At 43.3% G+C, this 24,170-nt stretch overlaps 1 long non-coding RNA gene across 1 annotated transcript in view; it reads right to left on the bottom strand.

Moving 5' to 3' along the window:
- The window catches only part of LOC311095233, a 374,729-nt gene that overhangs the window by 204,000 nt on the left and 146,559 nt on the right, over positions 1-24,170 (bottom strand). The gene's annotated exons all lie outside the window — the stretch shown is intronic.

The following is a 24,170-nucleotide window of genomic DNA, read 5'->3' as shown; positions in this document are numbered from 1 at the left end:
AAGACCATTTCCAGCCAATTTAACATAGGAAATATATGGTTTTCAAAGCTTTTTAACAGTTATAGCGCCACCTATGGTCTGATCTCCATAAAATTGTGCATGCTTGTTTACAATGTTATTTCACATATGCTCACCAATTTTCGTGGAGTTTTCGTTTAGGATTTAAAGGCTTTCGAGTTTATTTTCTAAATGACCCTGTTATAGCCATCCAAATGCAAAAGTTTGACACACACAGTTTTGAGATAAATAAATAATCAGTCAGCTACAAATAAAGCAATTGTGAGCGATAAATAAACAAAAGTAAAGGCAGGTATCTCACAGTAAATGCTTATGCCCTGAGCATTGGTGCAGTGGCACAGAGTTGACACTGCATTCTCAGAAAAAAACATTTTGAAGAGACTCTGAGGACTGTGTGCGTCAGCAGGACTCAGCTGTGGTCCAGGTTCCCGTGCAGGCAGGAATCCCAGAGTCTGTGGAACCATATCAATGTCAGTCTCTGTTTTCCATGATAGAGTAGACTGCTTGTTGCTTGTCTGAATGTTTGTCTTGGCCCTCTTTGCAACAGGTGTCTGATGATCACCATCATCTTTATAGCTGTAAAACAAACAACTGTGAGCATGTTTATTACACAAAATACAACAACTGTATTTCAATCACTAAAAGTAATAGTGCCCAGATATTGAAAAGATATGGATGGATTTGATTTTTTTTCAAAACTGAAGTGCCAGTGCGAGTTGCAGGTGAAGGTGAGAGTGATGCTACCACATTCCTATAAAAAATATAATATTAATAAAGGTTTAACATAGTACTATGCCAGCACATGCATAACAGATGGGCAATCAGCATGTTGATAAAACAACAAAAATAAGCTATTTTATGTTAACATTACCAATCACTAATTGTAATATTGTGCATACATGACACCACAATTTTTGCAAAGCCACACAGGCACATGTACATTTGTATCATCACGAAGTATATAAACAAAATTGAACTAACATCTGTAAAATAGTGGGTAAATATGTACTTACTCTTTCTGATTTCTGTCTGTGTTGCTGCGTGCCCTCTTAGTGCGAGTTGCAGTGAGAGGTGAGAGTGAGCAACCTACATTCCTTTCAAAAAAGGTTAAAAACTATTATTATCATATATTTTACTATTCCAGCACATGCACAACTGATGGGCATTATCATGCTGATAACACATTAGCCTATGTAACATTATCAACCAATCTCCAAAAATAAATAATAAAGTCATACAGGCTCATATTGTATTATCGAAGTATATAAACAAAATTGAACTAACATGGGTAAGTATGTACTTACTCTTTCTGATTTTCGACTGTGTTGCTGCGTGGAGTGCGCGCCCTCCGAGCTGCAGGTGAAGGTGATGCAGCTACATTCCTTTTTTTAAAAAAGTTGAAAACTATTATTACATAAATATTTCATTGCATTACATAAGTATAGTACCATTAGTCTATATGAATAACTGATGCGAATAATTGTAGACACGTGCTGTATGCCTAGATATTGCGTGTCAATGGGCCATTACCAGAGATAGCACAACTCAAACATTAATACATTTGCAATTCATCAGCTGGGCATATTTACACATTTCAGCACATTTACACACATTTGCAACAGATATTTGCAAGCACTATTCGTTGATGATAAGGCAGCATAAACGCTATAGTCAAAATATAATCTAAAATAAACCCTTGTGATAATGAGCTGATGAGTTGAATCAGGCGTGTTTGATTACGGAGACAAAGAAAACGTGCAGTGTTGGGGTGCCTTCAGGACAGGTTTGGGAACCACTGGTTTAGACCATTCAAATATAACTAAAACCTGCCTATTAAGATATATTTTAAATGTCAATAGGCTACTCTGAATTGCAAGTATGGAAATGGTCCAACCAGTAAAATATGTACATGTTTATATAAAATAGCTTGTCAACTAATGCAAGTAAATTTAAAAAGACTTACTCATCCGAAATATTATCCACGGCTGGATCAAGTCGCTCTTCAAAATGCAAACGTTCGTCGTCAGAGTCCCGCTCTTCTTCTGAGGAAAATTTGAACTCTTCGTCACTATCCAGGACGAGCTGAAGGGCTTCCTCACCGGTGTATCGTGTCATCTTCCAACGGCGCAGGAAAGTGAATGAATGAAACTTGCTGGTTTTAAGACATTTGCCTGGGGGCGTTTACCTATTTTGCATAGATCACCTCAGCTCATTATCTTATGAATAGCGCGCTCTGCGAGTGGGTGTGAACTCATTACAGATAATTAGATGAGACGGGAGAAACTGTACTTCTCTTTAGTTTCTTACAGATTACATTGCAGGAGAATATTTGTTTTGAATGTGAATTGTTTTATTTAAAAGTAGAAATTTAAAGCTTTCTTTAGACGCATGTTTCATGGTTGTGTGATAAGTATTAGCTGAGTTTCAGTTCATTTTCCAGACTTGTTTCAGAAAGATTTTTGCGGAGACAGAGTGAGCTGAAAGCGCACCCTGTTTATTTTATTTATTTAAAAAAAAAGAAAAGGTTTTGATGTTAATGCGAGTGTACACAAATAAAAGACACTCTATAGTTTTTTAATCATGTATTTATTTTATTTATATGACCATAAATGACGGTGTATTTTAAGTCTATGTTGCTGCTATGTGAAAAAAATCCAGCAAAACGCGCGGGCGGTTACCCCAGAGGGTTAAAAGAGTGAAGTGAACTTTTGAACAAAAGAAATGGACTGGGGCTTACTCGTCCAGCCACTCGAGATCTAACCCCTCCCCACGGCAGGATTGACGACTCACCCCACAGTCAAATACTCCTGATCAACGGGGATGTTCTGCAGAGCCTTAAATAAAACCACTTCCTGGTCTTCTCCGTTAACAACTATTTTCCAGCAGAATGGCTTTATATTGGCCGACTTGGAGGAATGATTGATGCGGCGGCCAGACGTGTCTGCTAGTGGGTGACAGCTGCAAGGGAAGGTCTGGGCATCAATGCACAGGCCTTTCTTCACGGATTTACAAAGGTACCCTGCCTCTTCCTTCAGATCCTCCATCATAGCTCTCCCCTCAGATGCTGTGATGATGACCTTGCCGTGGTAATCACAGACAATTTCAGGGTCGGTTTCGACCTTCTGCTTGGTGGACGGCTTCCACATCTTGACTACCTCCTCTGCTTTGGGGCAATTGGTCGTCCACCGTAAGATGTACTGTATCTTTCAACACACCTATTGTTCATTCGTGTTTATTTGCTATTAACTAGCAGTGAAGAGTAAGAGATGATCGATTCAGGAGATACAGAGATCTGTCACGTCACATTTACAAGCGCCAAAACCATATTTATTGTTGAATTTCGTGATAAAATTGACAGAATCTGAGAGCTGAGAGTGTGTTTCATATCAATAGTAGCCTTGTCTGTCGGTGTCAGTCCTCTTTGCTTCATGATTTTCCTCTGCGTGAGAAACTGGATGTGTGTCGTGAGAGCGAGTGAAAAGTGTCGATTGCCTGATTCTCAGCATTGGCAGCCCTGCATGAAGTCAAATTAATTTCCATAACACACCACTGAGGATTTGTTCTACATGATATTAGCATTGACCAGCAGGTGTCGCTGTGTGCATTCCAAACCTGGAGAAATCAACCACTTTTACACACATCAGGCTGGAAAGCTTTAAAGCTTCATGAAGCTTCATCTCACCATCACTACCTTCAGGTTCACTTAGCTCAACAGTTATACGCTATATTAGCAATAATGATTATTTTGGGAGACATGGATGAGCTTTGATTGGTGGTTCCCATCATGCACTGCAACATTAGGCTTTATGTTTATTTCACCAGTGATGTGCTGCGTTCTAGTCCACTGTTATACACGCACTTGCGAACTTCCCTAAGCACTTCCCCTTGGAGGAATCCCTGCCGCCATTTTGAAGTGCGTTCCACTTCGTGAAGTGGACGAGGGAAGTTTATATGGACAGACCCTCGTTCCCTCGATTTTGACCGAGGGAGCGAGTCTGCTTCAAATGTACACTTCAGGCACCTATATGTCCCACAATGCAGTACGATTGTGACGTCACTACATAGCTCGTCTAATCACCACCACACAGACAACTCTATGATATATTAATTATAATTTTTTTTTTAATTTAAAACAACCCAAACACACCTATAAACATTTGGATGCTGCATTAAACAAATTATTAAAGGGGAAAAAAATGTAAGTAATACATCAACTCCACAGCTGATTCCAAGTGATCAAGGGCTTAGGACGTTCCAGTTCAGACCATTGCAGTTTCCGCCAGTAGTGGGCACTTGCAATGACGTACATCTGAGTGAACGAGACGGAGGGAAGTTATCAAGTGAAGGGCATGACAATTTTGGACTGGAACGCAGCCATGGTTGGTTGGTCAGATGAGAGGAAGTTACTAACCACAGGAGGAGATGATGATGTTTAAAGGAGGAGCTGTAACTATATATAATGCAGAGGAAGACTGACAGAAACAGAAAATGGCTGATAAGTGTGATCTGTGTGTGCTGGGACTGATCATTATCTCTTCACTTCTCACAGGTAAAGAAATCTGTATTTTCTCTAAAGACATTTAGTGGAATTAGTCTGGAAAGAGTTCATTTGAACATGCTCAGTTTATTCTTGCACACATTCACGTTGTGATCTCAGAGTTGTGTATTGATACACACAGATCATACTGTATTATTCCTGATACTGGACATAGTGTCACTCAAACATCTGATGATGAAGAATTATCTTCATATTAAGAGTGTGTCAGTGATTTGAACAGCTCTCTGATAAAGACTAATAGTTTATTCTGGAGAGTGTGTTGTTTGCTTTAAGTCAGGAAAAATACTATGATTAAAAACTTCTGCTTTTTATGCTGGTGTGTTTTATGTTTCATTTATTAATATATATCATAATGATCACTGAGATATACTGTGTTTCAGGAACCAGTGGAGTGGATCATGTGTATATCAGTTCTGGTGAAAATGTCTCTCTGTCCTGTAATAAAGCTCTTTCTGACTGCAAATCAACTACTTGGATCTACGATAAGAGATTCAGACGTTCAGCAGTTGAACTGATTACTGGAGGGATAAAGAAGAACGACACAGAGAGACATGAGAGACTGAGTCTGGAGTCTGACTGCTCTCTGAACATCAAGAACGTCACAGGAGAAGATTATGGATATTACAGATGCAGACAATATGTGAATGGAGAACAACAAGGACCTGATGCTGATGTTTATGTGCATGTTCTTCATGGTAAGTTTCTCCCTTTAAAGGGGTCATATAATGCCATTTTTTGTACAAGCTAATATGATTCTTTAGGGTCTAAATTAAAAGTTTGTAATATACTTTAATTAAAAATTCTCATTAGTATTGTAAGAAAACACTCATTTTACCTGGTCAAAAAACAGCTCTGTTTTCAGCACGCCGTTAACCTGGTAACCTGTTAAGCTGCAATCCCACTTTTGAAAAATCCCCAGAAATGACATACCCAAACTGAAACAGATACAGTTCATGAACCCTTTGTACTAAAAGCACAAGTATGATCTCATTCGAAAGCTGACACCTGGCAGTTTATTGTAAATGTAATTATTGGCATAATGAAAAAAATTGTTATAATTAGCTTCAAAGTTTTGTAAAGTTATTAGAAATTTATTTTTATGAAATATCCATTATAAATAATTATGAAGTTGGCACTGTAGCAATCTAGAAATGCACTACAGCTAAAGCCACATGTCTAAACATTTTATGTTTAAAATCTGAAGATAATAAGTCCAAAACTCTGTATTTAGTTAAATGTTTTTCAAGACCATGTCATGTGACTTTATTTTGATTAGACGCTAAAATGCTACTGATGTTTAGTCATCATCTAAGCATCCATTCAGTCTTTTGTCTCTAATGTTTTGTGGTGCAAACTGAGACCATTCAGTCTCAGTCTCCCCCTGCACACATTCACACCTCTCCAGCCTGGTTATGGCTCGAAATATGCATTTCTTTTGTCTGCATTATAGTTACTAACGACTGGCTATTCACAGGCTATTAATAGGTTTCAAACCCTAATTTCTTTAATCAAAGTTCTCAATTTCTTTCTCAAATGCCCTTCTTGAATAAAGAAACATTTCAGTAAGCAATCCTATTTAGAAAAAATCATAAAAGAATAACAGTTGGGTGGCAGGTGCACCTAGGGCTAGCTAGCATGTTAGCCTAGCACACCATCAATACACGACAATATATGAGATTAAAACCATGTTTGTGCTCCAAACTTACTTTATAACACAAGTCGAGTGTTTTAAATAATCTTCTGTGATCTAATTTGGCTTCAGATAAAAAAATCAGACAGAAAATATATTATTTGATAGTATTCTGCACGATGATAAAGTCTATATAGATTAGCATTACATTATAAATATAATCTATTATTATGAAAATACCTGGCATGGCTTAAAGAACACAGGCAAATCAGATATCATTGCAATCATGTTTATTGTCTTCAAAACGTCTTTACCTGCATGTTACAGCGCAATCTCTGTTAGCTGTGTGTGTGTTCGAGGCTTCCTGGAATGTCACATGATCATGGCTCTTCTTCATGTTCTATATATGGACTATTATTGTGCATATAGCGCCCTCAGGCTGCTGGTATGAATTGAAAACACAGTAAATCAGAGTACCAAACGCTCATAAAGATTACATCGACGCATTTGGGTATAAATTCAATAAATATTATTCCTGTCTATAGAAATATGATGTAAATCTATGAGAATCTATCAATATTTCTTTCAAATCTGCATATTTTTGAGCTAAAGCCCTGAGGGACGTTGTTTTGTGTATCGCTGTCATGACGACTGCACAGGAGTTTTTTTTATGAATGGGAGAGGCTGACGCGCATAATTCATATTAAAGGTATCACTCATTTTTTCATTTCATTTCATAACTCCTGACACAAATTAAGACATAACTGTCACTATGAGTTTCTCAGAATACAATAGTGGTCAAATACTGTTACTTGAGTCTTATATCTTTTTAATGATGTATAGTTTGTCAAGGTATAACATTAAATCTGATAGTAATTTTGAATTAAATAAATAAAAAACGCTTCAGTGCGCGGGCGCACTGGCAACGGTTAACAGGTTAAGTGCATGTGTCTTTAAATGATAATGAGCTTTGCTTACCCCGCCCCTCTGTTCTGTTCTGTGGGGCATTTTGACACAACAAGACATGTGGAGTGTTGCCTTGACAACAGTTGAGGGTATATTTTGGAAGAATGGCAGCGGGAGTCTCTGAGGACACTGTGCAACCATATCAGTTTGAACCGGAGATGGAAAACAGGACGTTTCTGAATGGTTGGTTAATGTACTTTGACCTATCTTTGTGTGTACTGGCAGGGTAGTGTAGTGAGATACGAACGCTATGTGTTTACTGATGTATACGTTAGTTCATTGACAGACTGATGTTACAGCTAAAGGTCATGAAAAACTATTTTTCGGTAAATGTAGGCTTGTCCGTGATGCGTAACGTTATCTATGCAGTGTTAGGTACAACTGTCAGGGCTGAAGCACTAACATTTTACTGATCTGTTTAAAAAATAAGCAGTCTGTGAGACTATGACAGTCATTAGGCACATAAACAGCACATACTCAGACAGGAGCTAATACCTTTTTCAATGTTCTCGTTTATAAAGCAGTCTGGTGAGAAATGATTCACGCAAACATGAAAGCATTGACGTTGATCGTGGGGAATATTCCCTTTGAATACAAAACTCAGCCACTGCGTCTTCAGCGGTTCGGATTTAGGAACATCAAAATTACTGCTGTGTTCCTTATTACACCCAAGAACAGAACACCACAATCTTTTAGACACCATTCTGCTCCAGCGTATCAACAATGACGCGCGGACTATGATTGACAGCTCGCTCACAAGCGCGGGCGGGTCTGTGTTGAAACGCTGCTGTCAATCAACAATTGTGGGAGGGGCGTTCAACCGTGTGACGTCACTAGGTCGAACGGCTTGATATGAGATGGGGGAAACATATAAAGAGATTTAAAAAAAAACACTGGATTGATTTTTCATCATTTTATGGTGGTTGTGTACAGGCACTGCCAACACACATTTCAGTACAATCAACTTGTAAAAGTGCATGTACCATTATATGACCCCTTTAAACTCAGATGATGATTGAAGAGTCTGTGATTTGTGTCTTGTGTTCAGTTTCAGTGTCTCCATTATCATCTTCGTCTTCATCATCATCAACTTCATCATCATCATCCTCACAGACTGAAATCAGTCCAGGCCGCTCTGTGACTCTCTCCTGTCAGTTGTATTCATATACTCTATTCTCCTGTGATAACTGGGTCCGTTCTAGGGGAGTTGAGCTGTTGTGGGTGAATCAGGCTGGTGTTGATCTGAAGACAGACTCCAGATATCAGATATTATCATCATCAGCTCCATCTCGCTGTATCATCAGTCTGACTACAACACTCCTGAATGAAGATGACAACAGAGAGTGGAGATGTCAGCTTACTCGCAGAAATCAACTCGAGACCTCAGTCAGATACACTGTCAAGTATTCAGGTGAGAAAACACTCTTTTCTGACAGATTTGTGAAAACTTCCACAGATTGGCTCTACTCTTTCTGATGGCTTCATACGTTTTGGAGTTGTAAAATATTAGTGGTCAAAGTCATATACTGCATAACAATCCTTATAATTCCCAATATTGGCCTCCTACATGGGTCATACATGATATATTGCATAAATCAGACGAGTGTATTAAAGCCTAGTATGACCCATGTAGGAGGTCGGCTTTAGGAATTATAAGGCTTATGTCCTTCATTCAAGCTGAAGGTTTATTTGCAGAAGCTCAACTGTGTAATGATATTAGCTCAAAGGGGGAAATATTAATAATAATCCATAATTACTAATTATGATTAATTATTAATATTTGGGTCAGTTAATTAGATTAACTTTGAGGTAAGCCAATTAATATTACAATCAATTCATCAGTTCCAACGAACTCTTTGATTATTCATTTATTCCAAGAAATGTGTATCTTTCATGGTCACTGAAAAAAAATTATTATTCCTTAGCATGTACAACATGTAACAAGATCAAGATCGTAAAAGGGACTTTGTATGCAAGCAGAGACACTTAGAAACCACATCCATATTGTGCACAAGTTTTATTAACCCTCTGGGGTCTGAGCTGTTTTCTGGGCCTGGAGGTGTTCTGACATGCTCTGACATTTGTGGTTATTTCTGTTACTTGTGACATTTTCATGGCTAAAGTCTGATTACACTGTATTCAGCACAAACTCTGCTACAATAATATATCAGCAGCATGTGTGTAAAAGTGTGTAGTTTTGAGATAATGACATTTTTGCGTGGTTTGTGAAAATACAAAAAAAAATTCTCACTGAAATAAGGCCATGAAACCCATACTGATTATTTCTTCACAAGACTTTTGAAAATTGTTTCACGTAGCCTAGAATATTTGCTCCAAAACTATGTAAAAATCACCCTGACTGCTCATTCAGATAAGACAATATATTGATTTAAAATTTCTACGACGTGTTTTGTGTGATAAAGCTTTATGCGGGAGGGGCGGATCACCTCATTAGTAAGCTTTTCACACCTGAGAAAGACAAAGACACTCCCTAATGGCCCTATTAGGAGCTGCCATTCTGCCATTCTGAGCAACCTTGCACAAAGAATGAGGAGATTTAAAAAGAATGGCTTTTAGACTGTTTGGATTTATTTACAACACAACATAATCCAAATATACACAACAAATGACAAAAAAGCACTCATTGAAAACAATCATCCAAAGAAAGAGACCTTTGTGCCATTCCTAAAAACATTGTACATAACTTTCATTTCCAAGGTGTTTGATTTTCACTTTACCATGTTCATGTACAGAGACTCATGTGAATGTTGAAGTCAGCAGGACTCAGTGGCACCTGGGCCCTGAAAGAAAAAAAAAGTGAACATACTGATATCAAGAGAAAGGCCTGCACGATTTTGGGAATACATTTTAGATTTTTCTGGTTAAAATTGCTTTTTAAAATTCACAGAATACACACACACACACACACACACACAAATGTTTCCAACAATATAATATAATGAACACCAGGTTTGTTGTGCCTTGTAGGCATAGGCTATGCGCAGTGCTGCATAAAATAATAACAATAACCTATAGCAGCATATAAATCTTCCAAAAGATTTCAGTAACAACTAAGCTAGAGAAAAATATATTGATTATCATGTTACTTCAAATGTTTCCATTCGTTATGATGATATAAAATGAGATAATAGTAAAAACATGAAGCCGTTTGGTGCGAAACGATCCAAAATATGATACATTCAAACGCGATCGCGCTCAAATATAAAACATTATGGTTAGGCCTACCATATACATATCTACGTTTGAGCAGATATCCACAAACACAGTAACAGTAAACACGGGTCTAAATATTATAATATTCACCATATATCTAGCAACAGTTCAACTGCAATGTGAAATTTATGCAACAATAACAAACTAATATGTAAGAATTTCTTACCTTACATCTTTCTTGTCTTCAAATCGCGTTCTTCTTCTTCTGGGGTAAAGCCAATGTAAGCTCACGGCGCGTCTTTCAATCTCGACGAAAAACAGAGACTGATGAAGTGTTTTGGTGTTTTGTTTTTGAGGTAATGAGCGCGTTCGCGTTCCATGTGGAGATTTGCATGTGAATCTCTTTTGCGCGAGTGGGCGTGGTCAAATAAAAAAAAATTAGGAAGCGTTTGAGAAGCTGGACATCTTGTTGGTTTTATACAAATTACTTAAACAGAGAATATTTGTTCTCTTACGAGAGATTCTCTCGTACTGCGTAGAATACGCTAGGGGAAAATCCTTTTCCACGAGAATACTGAAGCCAAAAAATTATCCTTAATTTTGTATTAATGTAAAACGCGTTGCGGCAGCATACAGACATAGGCGAGGCAGCTCGCGCGCCTATTGGCTGGTCTGCTGGCAACTGCTTAAGCCTATCGAGCGAGACCTAGAGTGACGTCAGACCCAATGAGGGCGCTTCGCGTCCCGCCGAAACGGGCGTGGCTTAGGTCTATAAATACTGCTCGCAGGCTTCATATCTCTGATTTTTCATCCTTCAGCGAAGCAACTCACATCGCTGGATCCGAGAAGAAGCCGCGCTGTTGAAGAAGCACCTCAGCGGGACGAGTCGACGAAGCTGCTGGCCGCGCCGCCTTTATCGCCTTCCTGCTGCGCTATCCAGCGCCCATATCCTTTCTCTGCACTGTGTGTGTGTGTTCGCCGGCGCGACTCACACTATCTAAAAGAGCTGCGTCTTTTTCAAGATGCCTTCTTGCGGCTCGTGCAAAGCCGCACTCAGCGACGGGGACCGCCATGTCATATGCGCTTCCTGCCTGGGTCAAGAGCACGCAGTTCTCGCGCTCGCTGACGGCGGCTGCCCTCACTGCGAGCTGTTGCCATTAGCGACTCTGAGGACTCGCTTGGCACTATTCAGCGAGACTGCGCCCACACCTGCTGTTGTGCCGCGCCGTAAAAAGCGCCGCGCTCAGCGAATCCCGGAGCCCTCTCCCAGCCGTCAAAGCTCGCCGGTGCGCACGCCTGCTTCTCCGGTTTCATCAGCTTCACTTCCGGACGGACAGCGGCCGCGGTCTGCCGCCGCTTCTGTCGATGACGCTGATGAGATCGACGCGCTGCTGCGAGAGGGGGATTCCTGCTCTCTCCTAGCATCAGGCAGTGAGGATTGGGCGAGCTCTGAGGATCCCGCCCCCCCTGCCCGTGCTTCTACGGGGAAGAGAGCGAGCATTGAGGCGGAGCTCATGCGCGTACTCACTCAGGCCACGGCGAGCCTCGGCCTCGAGTGGATTACGCCTGAGCAGCCTGCTCACAACCGGCTGGACGGCTACTTCCTGCCTGGGGAGCGCGTTTCGCCTGCATCCAAGCCAGCGCCTTTTCTTCCTGAGCTTCATGAAGAAGTCGCTAAGTCTTGGAGCTCCCCTTTTTCGGCCAGGACACGATCCTCTGTCTCTTTGGCGTTCTCCGCTGTCGACAACGCAAAGAACAGAGGCTACCACTCCCTGCCGCCGGTCGAAGAGGCTATTGCAGCTCACTTATGCCCGCCCTCCGCTGGACGGCGTGCTAAGATGGCGCTGCCCTCAAAAGCCTGCCGCACGACGTCAGCCCTGCTCCGCCGCGCTTTCTCCGCCGCCGGGCAGGCCGCGTCAGCATTGCACACCATGGCCACGCTCCAGATATACCAGGCCGATCTCCTCCGTAAGCTGGATGAGAGAGGACCTGACGCAATCTGCGTGCCGGACTTGAGGAGCGCTACAGACCTCGCTCTTCGCGCCACCAAGTCGGCAGCACAGGCCATTGGACGGAGCATGGCCTCGCTCACCGTGTCTGAGAGACATCTGTGGCTGACGCTCTCGGACATGACTGAGTCAGAACGCACCGCTTTCCCCTGCCGGCCTCTTCGGAACCTCGGTCAAAGACTTCGCTGATAGGTTCGCTGAGGTGCAGAAAGCGACCCAGGCCATGAGGCACTTCCTCCCGAAGCGCTCCAGTTCTGCAGCAGGCCGTGCGAAACCGTCTGCTCAGAGCTCACAGCCTAAGCCTCCGCCCACCGCCTCCTCTTCACAACGCCGCCAAACCCAGAGCTCGAGACCGCGCTCTCGCTCATCCGGCCGCCGCCCCACCCCGCGTGGCCCGCGGCAAAAGGTTGCGTTGAAGCCAGAGGCCCCGAAAACGTCCTAGCACGCCTAGGAAAGCGACGGTGTCCAAGTCCCGCTGCGGCCGGACTTCCACCAAAGCTTGCCGCTCGTCCAGTTCCAGGAAATGTGATTGGTCCAGCGTATTTAGCAGCCAACAAGCCGGTTCCATTGCCCGCTTGCCTGCACAAAAAAGCCGTTTTTACGGCTACCCAGATAAATCCCTTAAAGAGTGTATTTTCTGGCGTCCCGGCCACGGCCGACGGTGTTTCATGTGTAGAAAAAATGCCCACTACTCAGTGCCCATTCCTACACACAAGCACAGCCCTTCACACAGGGCTCGCGCACATAAAATCGACTCAGATCGATTGCGCTTTAAACGTAGCAAACGTGCCCACTACTCAGTGCCCACAAACGCTACTTCCCACATGTCTCACGGTCCCTGTAAATACAGGACCAGTATGCATACGCTCTGCTCACGCGAGCAATGCTGTAAAAGTGGTGTATGTGCCCGCTGCTCTGCGCCCACTCCCACACACAGACATGAGACTAGCCCAGCCCTCCACCTCTCAGTTAGACACTGCAGAGGAGTCGAGCGCAGGCATTCTGCCCGCTGTTATAAGCGCGCCCCCTGCCTCAGATGTCATGAGCACGACGCTTATGTCACAGCACACAAAAGCCGCTGTATCGCGAGCCGATCAGAGCGTGCTTCGCATCCAGCCCCTAGCTACTCGCGCACTTGCGTGGGAAAAGCTTCCTGGGGTTTCGAGATGGGTGCTGAACATCATAAAAGAAGGCTATTCGCTGCAGTTTCGCCGGCGCCCTCGCCGCTTCATGGCGCGCGTCGAGACCACGGTAGAATCGAAAGTAGCTCATCTACTTCGAGCCGAGATTCTGAAACTGCTGAGCAAAGGGGCTATAGAACCCCTATCTCAAGCTCAAAGCGAAGGGGGGCTTTACAGCAGATACTTCCTGGTGCCCAAGAAAGACGGGGGTCTCAGACCCATACTAGATCTGCGGCAGCTGAACAGAGCGCTTCTGAAGCGCCAGTTCAGGATGCTCACGACCAGAAAAATCCTCGCGCATGTCCGCCGGGGGGACTGGTTTGTGTCAATAGATCTAAAGGACGCGTATTTTCAAATACAGATAGCGTCACGTCACAGGCGATTTTTGAGATTCGCCTTCGAGGGCCAGGCATATCAGTACACAGTCCTGCCTTTCGGCTTGTCCCTGGCACCCCGTACATTTACGAAGTGCATGGACGCAGCGTTCGCACCCCTCAGACTACGGGGTATACGAGTGCTGAACTATCTGGACGACTGGCTGATTCTAGCCCAATCTCACTCGGAGCTCGTGGAGCACAGGACCATTTTACTCGATCACCTCGAGAATCTCGGTCTCGCAGTGAACTGGGAAAAGAGCTCGCTATTCCCCAGACAGATTATATCTTTTCTGGGAATAGAGCTGAACTCGCTGCTAATGACAGCACGCCTGTCATCTCAGCGCACACTGGACATTCGGCGCGCAGCCGGCTCGTTCCGCTGCGGCGCGATAGTCCCTCTCAAAACATTTCAAAGGATGCTAGGTCTGATGGCCTCAGCATCTTCAGTTCTCCAGTTGGGCCTTCTGCGCATGCGCCCACTGCAGTTCTGGCTCAGAAAGAGAGTACCACGCACAGCGTGGGCCTCCGGTCGTCTTCGCTTCAAGGTCAATCAAGCGTGCATTGCAGCCTTGAAACCTTGGGAGGCAAAAGACTGGTACCAATCAGGTGTAAGCCTGGGGACTTCCTCGAGAGTGATGGTGGTGTCCACGGACGCATCCACCTCGGGATGGGGAGCGCTGCTCGAGGGCAGACCGCTTTTTGGCCAATGGTCAAAGCAGGAGAAGCTCCTACATATCAACTGCCTCGAAATGTTGGCAATGTTGGCGCTCACGCGCTTTTGTCCCCTCATAAAGGGACACCACGTGCTAATACGTTCAGACAACGTGGTGTCCTACATAAATCGCCAGGGCGGCCTCAGGTCCCTGACTCTGTACAGGCTAACCAGGCGCCTCCTGATATGGGCCCGCAGCAACCTGCTCTCGCTGAGAGCGTAGCGCACGTGCCAGGGCTCCTAAATATAGGACCAGACAGACTGTCCAGGAACCAGGTTCCGACAGGAGAATGGTCTTTGCACCCACAGACAGTCCAGCTGCTGTGGAAGAAATTCGGCAGAGCGGAAGTAGACCTGTTCGCGTCTCAAGAAAACGCTCACTGTCCAGAATTTTTCTCGAAGAGCAAGGACGCGCTGACCCACGAGTGGCCTCGCCGTCCTCTCTACGCTTTTTCCCCCGTCTCCCTCCTGACTCAGGTGGTAGAACGGGTCAGGGAAGAAGGATGCTCAGTGCTGCTTGTAGCCCCACTTTGGATGAGCCAACCTTGGTTCCCAATTGTGATGCAGTTAGCGAGCACCGCCCCGTGGCCAGTGCCTCTGAGGAGGGATCTCCTCTCTCAAGCCAACGGCTCGATCTGGCATCCTCACCCAGAGCTGTGGTCCCTCCATGTGTGGGCCATCAACGGGTACCCGCTGACCTCCCACAGGGAGTGTTAAACACTATCACACAGGCCAGAGCTCCGTCTACGCGACGTCTCTATGCCTCAAAATGGTCAGTGTTCTCTAGCTGGTGCACAGCTCGTGGTGTGTCACCCCTGCATTGCGGTGTGACGGAGGTTCTCTCCTTCCTACAGGAGCTGTTGGATAAGGGCAGGTCCCCTTCCACGCTCAAAGTCTATGTAGCGGCCATAGCAGTGTTCTCTTCGACCACGCTTGGCCAGTCTATTGGAAGGAACGATTTAGTCATTCGCTTCCTTAGAGGAGCTAAGAGACTGAATCCTCCCAGACCTCCCACAGTCCCTATATGGGACCTTTCTACGGTACTGGAAGCCATGAAAGGTCATCCATTCGAGCCCTTGCAGAAGATTGATCTTAAACACCTGTCTTTCAAGACGGCGTTTCTTCTGGCTCTCGCTTCAGTGAAGCGCATAGGGGACTTACACGCGCTCTCAGTAAGCGCGACGTGCATGGAATTTGGGCCGAATGACTCTAGAGTTATACTCAAACCTTAGCACGGTTATGTTCCTAAATCCCTCAATACACCGTTCAGAGCACAGGTCATCTCCCTGTCTGCTCTGCCGGTCACTGAAGGAAATATGGACGAAAGCTCCCTTTGCCCAGTCAGGGCGTATTTGTATGTTTCAATCATTCCCATATTTGTATGGCGGCAGGCTGGGCCTCTCCGTCTACATTTATAAGGTTTTACAACCTAGAGGTTCCCGCACTACAGGCCAGACTACTGTCGGTCTAGTATGGCCAAATCTCATAAACTGACGCTGTCAGTTATGCAGCTATTTGAGTATTGCAGTGCTGCTCTATGCTGCCATAAAGGAAGATAGTGGCTAAACCCCTCCTCTTCCAGGATTCCCTGTGAGTCCCCTGGGTGATTGTGTACTGTATGAACTCCGGGCTGTCGCCCTTGAGTCTATAGTATCAGATCCCAGCACGCACAGCGTTTTACAGTAGGTTCCCCTAGCGTATTCTACGCAGTACTCGTTCCTCTCTCTAGAGAGAACCGAGGTTACGTTAGTAACCGAGTACGTTTTCAGTTTGAATCCGATCATTTAAAAGTACACACTTAAATGTTTATAAAGGTATATGGCTCATAAATGTGTGACAAGTATTCGCTGAGTTTTGTTTCAGTTTATAGACGTGCTCAAGAAAAAAAAGTTCACCGCGACGAAGAGGCAGAACGCACACCCTGTTTATTTTCTTTATTTTTCAAAAGCACAATGTTTTGATTTGATTGTAAGTGGACACATACAAAAGTAGAAATATCACAGATTCTTTTTTTATATTTCTTTTTTCTGTATGACCATAAATGACGGAGTAATTTAAGTTTAAAGTGCTACAATGTGAAGAAAATCCAGCAAAACGCACCGGCGCGTTTTTCGACCTCAGAGGGTTAACTAACTCACAAACATAACTAACACTAAACAAACATACATACATTCATACATCCATACATACATACATACATAGGTAAAGGGGTGAGTGTTATGGAACCGGAATCAGGAAATAGAACTATGGAGCAAGATCTATTTCAGTATGAAAAGAACCATCAGCTTATTTCAGAGCACCTCATTAAATTGATACTTTCAAGTCGGTTGCAGTGGATACAATTCTTGAAGTGGCTGAAATTGAGTCCGTTGGTGGGTCCCTGAGTGTCAAAAGTCACTGGTGCAAGTTGCCATCGTGTGGTTCCGATGCTGTTGTGGGTCGGAGCTCGCATGGTGGCTTCGAGCACATGGCTGTGGTGAGTCGACTGGCCTGCTGAGGGCACGCTGGATGTCCCGTGGAATCCTGAAGTGCCGAGAAGGCCAAGAGTTGATGGTTTCCCGTTCAGTGATGGTAGGTTTGCAGTTTTGCAGTCTCCCTTTTTGGGAGCATGAAAGCATGGCAGGCATTGCTCAGGCCTGCAGTGGGGGAAGGGCCCCCCCAGTAACAGCAGAAGCAGGGTTGTAGTCGGATGAGAAGCACCGAGAAGAGAGGGCGGTCACCGTGGTCAGTTTCTAATAAAGCCTGAGAATGGCCACCCCTCTCTGGGTTTGCTGGACCAATGAGAAGGGTGGACTGTCTGGCGGGAGTTTCCTCTGTGGTGAAGATTTATGACGTTATTTCAAATCTGCCTTACCTCTTTTCTGTTCATTAATACTCAGATAGATATAACAAATCCACACCGCATTCTAAGAGAATGTGATGTACATCAAAGCGTGAGTCATCAAATGAGGATTAATTAGATAGGAGACATAATACAGGTTACATTGACCATTGGTTGTATAATAAACAGTGTTGGGAACGTTACTTTAAAAAAAGTAATTAGTTATAGTTACTCACTACTTGTTCCAAAAAGTAACTGAGTTAGTAACTGAATTACTCCATAATAAAAGTAACTCGTTACCAGGAAAGTAACTATTTGCGTTACTGTAAAAAAAAAAAGTTGCTATATGTCAAAGAATTTGGAAACACTTTACAGTTTGAATGTCCTGTATAAACAAAATTACAGAGTATATTTTTATGTTTTCACTGTTCGATCGCGTCCGCGCCTCACACACACACGCGCACACAAATGTAAACACTTTGCGACTTTTCGATCGCGCCCGCGCCTCTCTCCCTCTCCCTCTCTCTCTCTCTCTCTCTCTCTCTCTCTCTCTCTCACACACACCACATTCCAGCATTCCAGTCTTTAAATCACAGCCTGCTCCAGAGCCATGTTCAGAGCTAAGGCGGGGCTACAGATAAAGAACCCGCGTATCAGTAGTTCTGCATTACATTAAAGAGCATCTTGCAGGTTAGAAGACCCAACAAGTCAATGTATAGAAAAATAATGTAGGAACTAGATTTTCTTTAAACATTTTTTTCTAAATACGCTACAGTGGCTTCTGGAGTAGTTTTTGTGAGAAAATTTTACTTCCACATCTGAAAATGGCCGTGACGTAGCACGAGGGAGAGCGGTCGATTCAAACAACAGGGAAAAATGGATCGCAATGATAATTTCGGACGCTGAGGAAATTGTTGACGGACCACAGCCATACAATTATGAGCCTGCTAGGCTGCCAAGAGAGCAGGGACAGGCCAGGATTAAAGTTAGACAGAACATATTGGAACTTACAATAACAGAAACTAAGCTTTGATCAGGCGTTTGTCATGCTCATTAATATCCGCCCAGATTAACGTTACGTGATATAACTTAGCGGTTTCTCATCGAGAGACAGAACCGCACCAGCTCTGAGTCTCACCCGCCCGGTTCTTACTTCGGTATCCCATGTTGAACTCCATCATATCGCCGGGACGATAATCCTCCGATCTGAAGTGAACGCTACACACGACCGCGTTTTCCGAAGCCGACGTGAAAGAGAAATCCCGTCTCTTCACCTGCACAAACCGCACCCAGGCACGAAAGATAGCACCGTCCTTTTTCTTGTTAGGAAACCGGTGGACTCGATGTCCTGACAGGCTGGAGTTTTTGCAAGCTCCACAAACACAAAAATTGACCATGACGATGATAAATTGAAATACAAAAACTACTGAAAACACACTGACTCACGACCGCTCTTACTGAATACCAACCTACTCTGCACTGAGCTGGGCAGAGCACAGCACACGTCTCCCTCTTGTGACGTAAAATGACGCGATGTTGAAAAAAAGCGGTTTGTACGAGCAGGCAAAGAAACGCTCACTTTATCTACTAAATTGGTGTCCTTATGTCGTTTTAAAACATTTTAAATCCTGCATTATCTTTTCATATGGTATTTTCATACATGGTTATATATTCATTTAGATTTTTTTTTTACCTGCAAGATGCTCTTTAATTTATTTCCACGCGAGTTTTATTTATTTTTATACCGTGTATTCTCCGTGTATATGTATGCACCGAACCGTGACGCCCGTACCGTTTCGGTTCAGTACGAATACATGTACCGTTCCACCCCTAGTTCTTGCCTTTGTTTGACCTCAATGAATTTGAAGTAGTATATCTCCACCTTGAAAATGCCAACTTTTCATCGGATTGCTCCTGACTCGCCATCTCTGCTGCTTCATCAAATCTTTGTTTAGCTTGTGTGTGTGTGGCGCGTGTGCTGGCATGTGTGTAAAAATACTGGCTCTGATTGGCTACCATGAAAGACATGACTCTGCCTTAGCCAATCATAATCGCTTACCTCGTTATTAACCCACCTCCTCACTAGCTGTGCGAGTGCGAGCCAGGGGTGCGTTCGGATTACACAGTTTATCAGAGAATGTCTAATAGAGTTTATTCAATCAATGCGACGGGAAAAGTAAGATTAGAAAAGTTAGATTACCCCGTTACTGAAAAAATAACGTTGTTACCTAACGCCGTTTAAAAGAACTTAAGTTATTCCAGAAGTTATTCCAAACACTGATAATAAAATACATACCATGGTGTATACATAATAGGACACAAAACATCACAATCATTCACACAGTTTCTGGGATGCACGTTCATTTCTAGCTCAGTTCGTTTCTGATTAATGCAGCGAAGTCTGCATGGAAGATTGTTTCTGTCTACCCATTGTTTCTCTCATGCACATGCGGCCAAATTCTTTTGGATCGTAAAACTCTCTGTGTTTCCTGTAACAAGACACCGTCCTGCCAGTGTGTTAGCAAATGTGTTAGAAAGTTTCACAGTGAGTTTGCTGGATTATTCATTAAATAAATTAATTGTGTGTCCGATTGGTCTAGATGCTACAACTGCGGTTCACTCTCATATAAACCAAGAATAAATAATACAGTAACACAGTAATACAGTAACACAGTAATACAGTACAGTCTCTTCTCAACTACTGCCACTGTAAACTGTGATGATGAACACAAACTGCAGGTCATGATCGATATGAACATATGATGTTAATGTCCTACAGATGATGCGTCTGAACATTCATCTTCTGCAGATCCAGTCGCTTCACCAACACTGACTCCAGTCAGAAGCTCAAACTCTGAGAAGACATCAAGCCGAACTACAGCAGCAGCTCCTACACAAGGTTCATGATCACATGATCACTGTATAAATAGATTTATTTTTGGTGAATGTCGATAGTCATTCTCCTCCTGACAGCTTGAGAGTGAAGTAAGAAGATAATAGATGACAGACTCGTGCACATATTCATCATTTCTGTGATGTGAAGCTCCAGTATTATGTGATGATGATGTTGTGTATATGTGGCATCAGAGAGCTGCACGGGTCCGATTTTGTAAATCCGCACCCGCCCGTACCCGCGGTGCTTAAAACCGCATCCGACCCGTTTTCCGACAGCAGCACTAATTAAAATCCGCAACCCGACCCGCTTAAAATAGAACCGACACCCGACCCGCACCTGAAATAAAATCAGTTTAGCCAATCATATTAGACACACTTTTTTCAAATTTTTATTGCCTTTGGCGGCTTGCCTTAACACAAGGACAACAGCCGAAGCTGTCAAAAAGCCGATAGCCTATAAAGAACATGGCTAACGTTACCACAAAACAATGCAATTTCGTCTAGCACATCAGACAATTTCACACCACACATAGGCCTACTTAACAGTGTTAAATTAGACAATAACAACAGTGTAGGCTATGTGATTCTTTTAAATGAAAGAAAAGTCCAGTATGCGAATCCTAAACGCTATACCGGCCTGTGCATTATGCTACTTAACTATACACAGCCTTACAATTAGGGGTGAGACGTGGAACTGTCCCGTTTATGAATCCAGTGCGAGGTGATTAGATCCTATTTGTGGTGTTTTAAATTGCTGTGTAAAAACAGCACATCGTCCACTGTAGACGGTTTCAGCTGACTCCTCCGCTCTTGGATAACGTATCCAGCACAAGAGAAGTCTCGCTCACTTGCAGCGCTGGATGCAGGGATGGCGAGGATAGGCCTCGCAATCTGGGCAATATTAGGGAAAAGGTGAGCATGGTCTTGCCACCATGACAAAATGTCAAAATGGTCATCTTTTGGTGATTTGTGATCGATGTAAGCAGCCACTTCGTCCTGATACTGCGGGCCCTCATCACTGGAATCTTCCACGTCAGATAAAGTGTCCGCCGACACTCGAACTCGCTTCTCCGGTGGGGGGTGGTGGCACTGCTCCTCAGGACTTCCACGCTTATCCTTAAGGTCTATAATAAATGTAAACAAATATTGTAGTGCAAAAATGTTATGGACGTGACATTTGCAGTCAAAACTGCATTTTATGAATGAAAATGAAAATGCATTTAATACCAATATATGGAAACGTCTGTTTATATATCCATACTCCCTTAATAAAGGAAAAATATCAGTCTACACATGCGTTTTATATTTAATATGAGGGAAATACACAATGCCTACGTGTGACACAAAAAATCTGTAACTTTTAGGTGGCAAATCATTTTTCTTTCGTTCAAATCCCGCTCCGACATAAAAATTCTAGGGTAGGCCTACTGTAGGGTAGGCCTACGTGTGCTACGTGTGGCTAGTCATTAAAGAAAACATTTAGTTTCACAATTTTATATATATTTATATATTATTTCATCAATGTTGATTATATGAGAAGTGAAAAGCATAGTAGCCTAAGATCATAAGTTGTGCAATATGTCGGGAGACAGAGTGGGCAGACATTATTGACCACTTCATTAAGTTTCTTATTGTATAAAACCTTTCTTTAAAGTGAATTTCGTTTTGTATTAATTTTATCTTAATTTTAATCAATGTTTTATAACAAAACAAAACAATTCAAAACGAAAGAAAACACTGCTCTGTCTCCTGGCTATATTTGACATATTCAATAATCATTAGGCTACTTTTGCCGTTTCTTTGTGACATTTTTCATGAACGCGTCATCACCTCTCAATAGTTAATATTGTAATTTGGTGTTCAGTTTATACAGGTTTTCAACTGTTATTTAATAAAAATATTTTTTTTTCCCCTGTGGCTGTGTTTGCATTAATACTGACCTTTCACAAGGCGCCGCATCTCACTGTGCACACTTGCCACTTCACTACTGTCAGCAAGAAGCTTCATACTTTTCAGTTTAGGATGCAGGAACATTGCAAGTCTGTGTAAACGATGAATTTCGAACTTGTCCTGGAGAATACTGAGGCATTTCTCCTTCAGTGAGGAAATGGTCATGCTATCATTTGAAGAAGCTCGCAAGTGGCGTCTGATGCGCTCATACCAAACAATGGTTAGATGGAGGGTCGGGGTTTTCGATGCCTCTAACGCTTTAGTGGCTTCCTTAAATCGCTCCAGGAATGCAACAAAGTCGGAGAGGACCTCTTCATCCAAATTTGTGAGGCGGTCAACTTCCCCTCGCTCTTCCAGAAGTGTGCGGATGTCTTCATATTGACTGCTGATAGACTCTAGCATTGTATGCAGGGAATTCCAACGTGTCTCTACAGAGTTTTTAAGAGTCTTTTTCAGGCGAGCCTGGAGGTTGGTCTGCTTGAAATATGTCACCAGTGACTTGGCCGAGTCAATCATTGCAGTTACTTCTTCCCCATACATATCCTCCTGGGACGGTTTGAATGTAGTGTACAGGACAGTATTAAAAATATGGGCAGCGCAGCTCAATCTGGTCACTGTACGCAGGGCTGCAACAATATTTGCGCCCCTATCTGTCACATACACGAGTTTGGAGTAGAATTCATCAATGCCAAATTTACGCAATGCGCTGATGATGGCTGGTTTAATGTTGTCAGCCGTTTTACGCAGTGAACTGTCCCACTCAGAGGTACACAGCACTCGTTCGATAAGCTCCCACTTATTGTTAATGTAGTGCAGAGTAACACAAAGGTAGCCGGTTTTTCTGTAATCGTCAGTCCACATGTCCAATGTAACAGCTCCATTACTCCCCTCCAACTGCATTTTAAGTTCTGGGATTAGTTTTTGGCGAATCTCCTCTGCATATTTGTTAACACCACGAGAAACCGTCGTAGGGTCAGGCAGTAGTTGTTTAACATCCACACGACCAGCCCGAGCACCAACATCTCTCAACCCTTGTGCTAATGCAAAAAATCCCTCGCCGTGTACTGCATCAAAGGGTCTAATATCATTGCATACAAAGTTCACAGACAGCCTGGTTATGGTGTCCTTATCATCTCTACGAGGCACCTTCAGTTCTGTCCCCTTTGAAAGATACTGTTCGATAGAACTGGTGCTCGGTATGTTACTGCAGGTATCTGCGTGCTTCCTCAGCGACGAAGTTCCATATTTTCGGCTATCGAACACGAAAACTTTAAGACAGGTTTTGCATGCAGCAAAGCCTTTCACAATGTTGCTTTCTTCATCAGAGATGACGCCAAATTTCTCCCACACACTGGACTTGAGTTTCGATGAAGTATTGTCGACAACTTTATAATCTCCTCTAGCTATTTTTTTTTTCAACTCCTCACTATCCATCTCGACGACTCATGCAGCAGTTCGAGTGGTTGTGATTTTTTAAAAGTGAATATAACGTTAGGCCTAGAGACTCATGGGAGGGCGCGGGCTCAAATAAACAAAAAATAAATAAATATTTTATCAACTTGAAATACAGGCATAGTTTTGTGGATGTGTTCCTAAAAATATGCATTTATTTTTACATTTGCACGTGACTGTTTTGAACCCGTGTTTAGACCCGCTTTCCCCCGTGTCCGACCCGACCCGCACCCGTATTCGACACAGTTGGATATTTTTCACCCGTTTGAGCAAAATTTGCGGGTCACCCGTCGGGTACCCGCGGGTACCCGAACCCGTGCAGGACTCTGTGTGGCATTATGTGTTGAACTGAACTAACAGACGTGATCCACAGATCCAGCTGATACAGCATCAGAAACTGGAGTCAGTGTGACTGCTGGATCATTAT

This window comes from Abramis brama, assembly GCF_963993115.1.
Source record: "Abramis brama genome assembly, chromosome: 1".
In the NCBI taxonomy this organism is placed as follows: domain Eukaryota; kingdom Metazoa; phylum Chordata; class Actinopteri; order Cypriniformes; family Leuciscidae; genus Abramis; species Abramis brama.
This window is presented reverse-complemented; position numbering and strand designations above follow the sequence as displayed.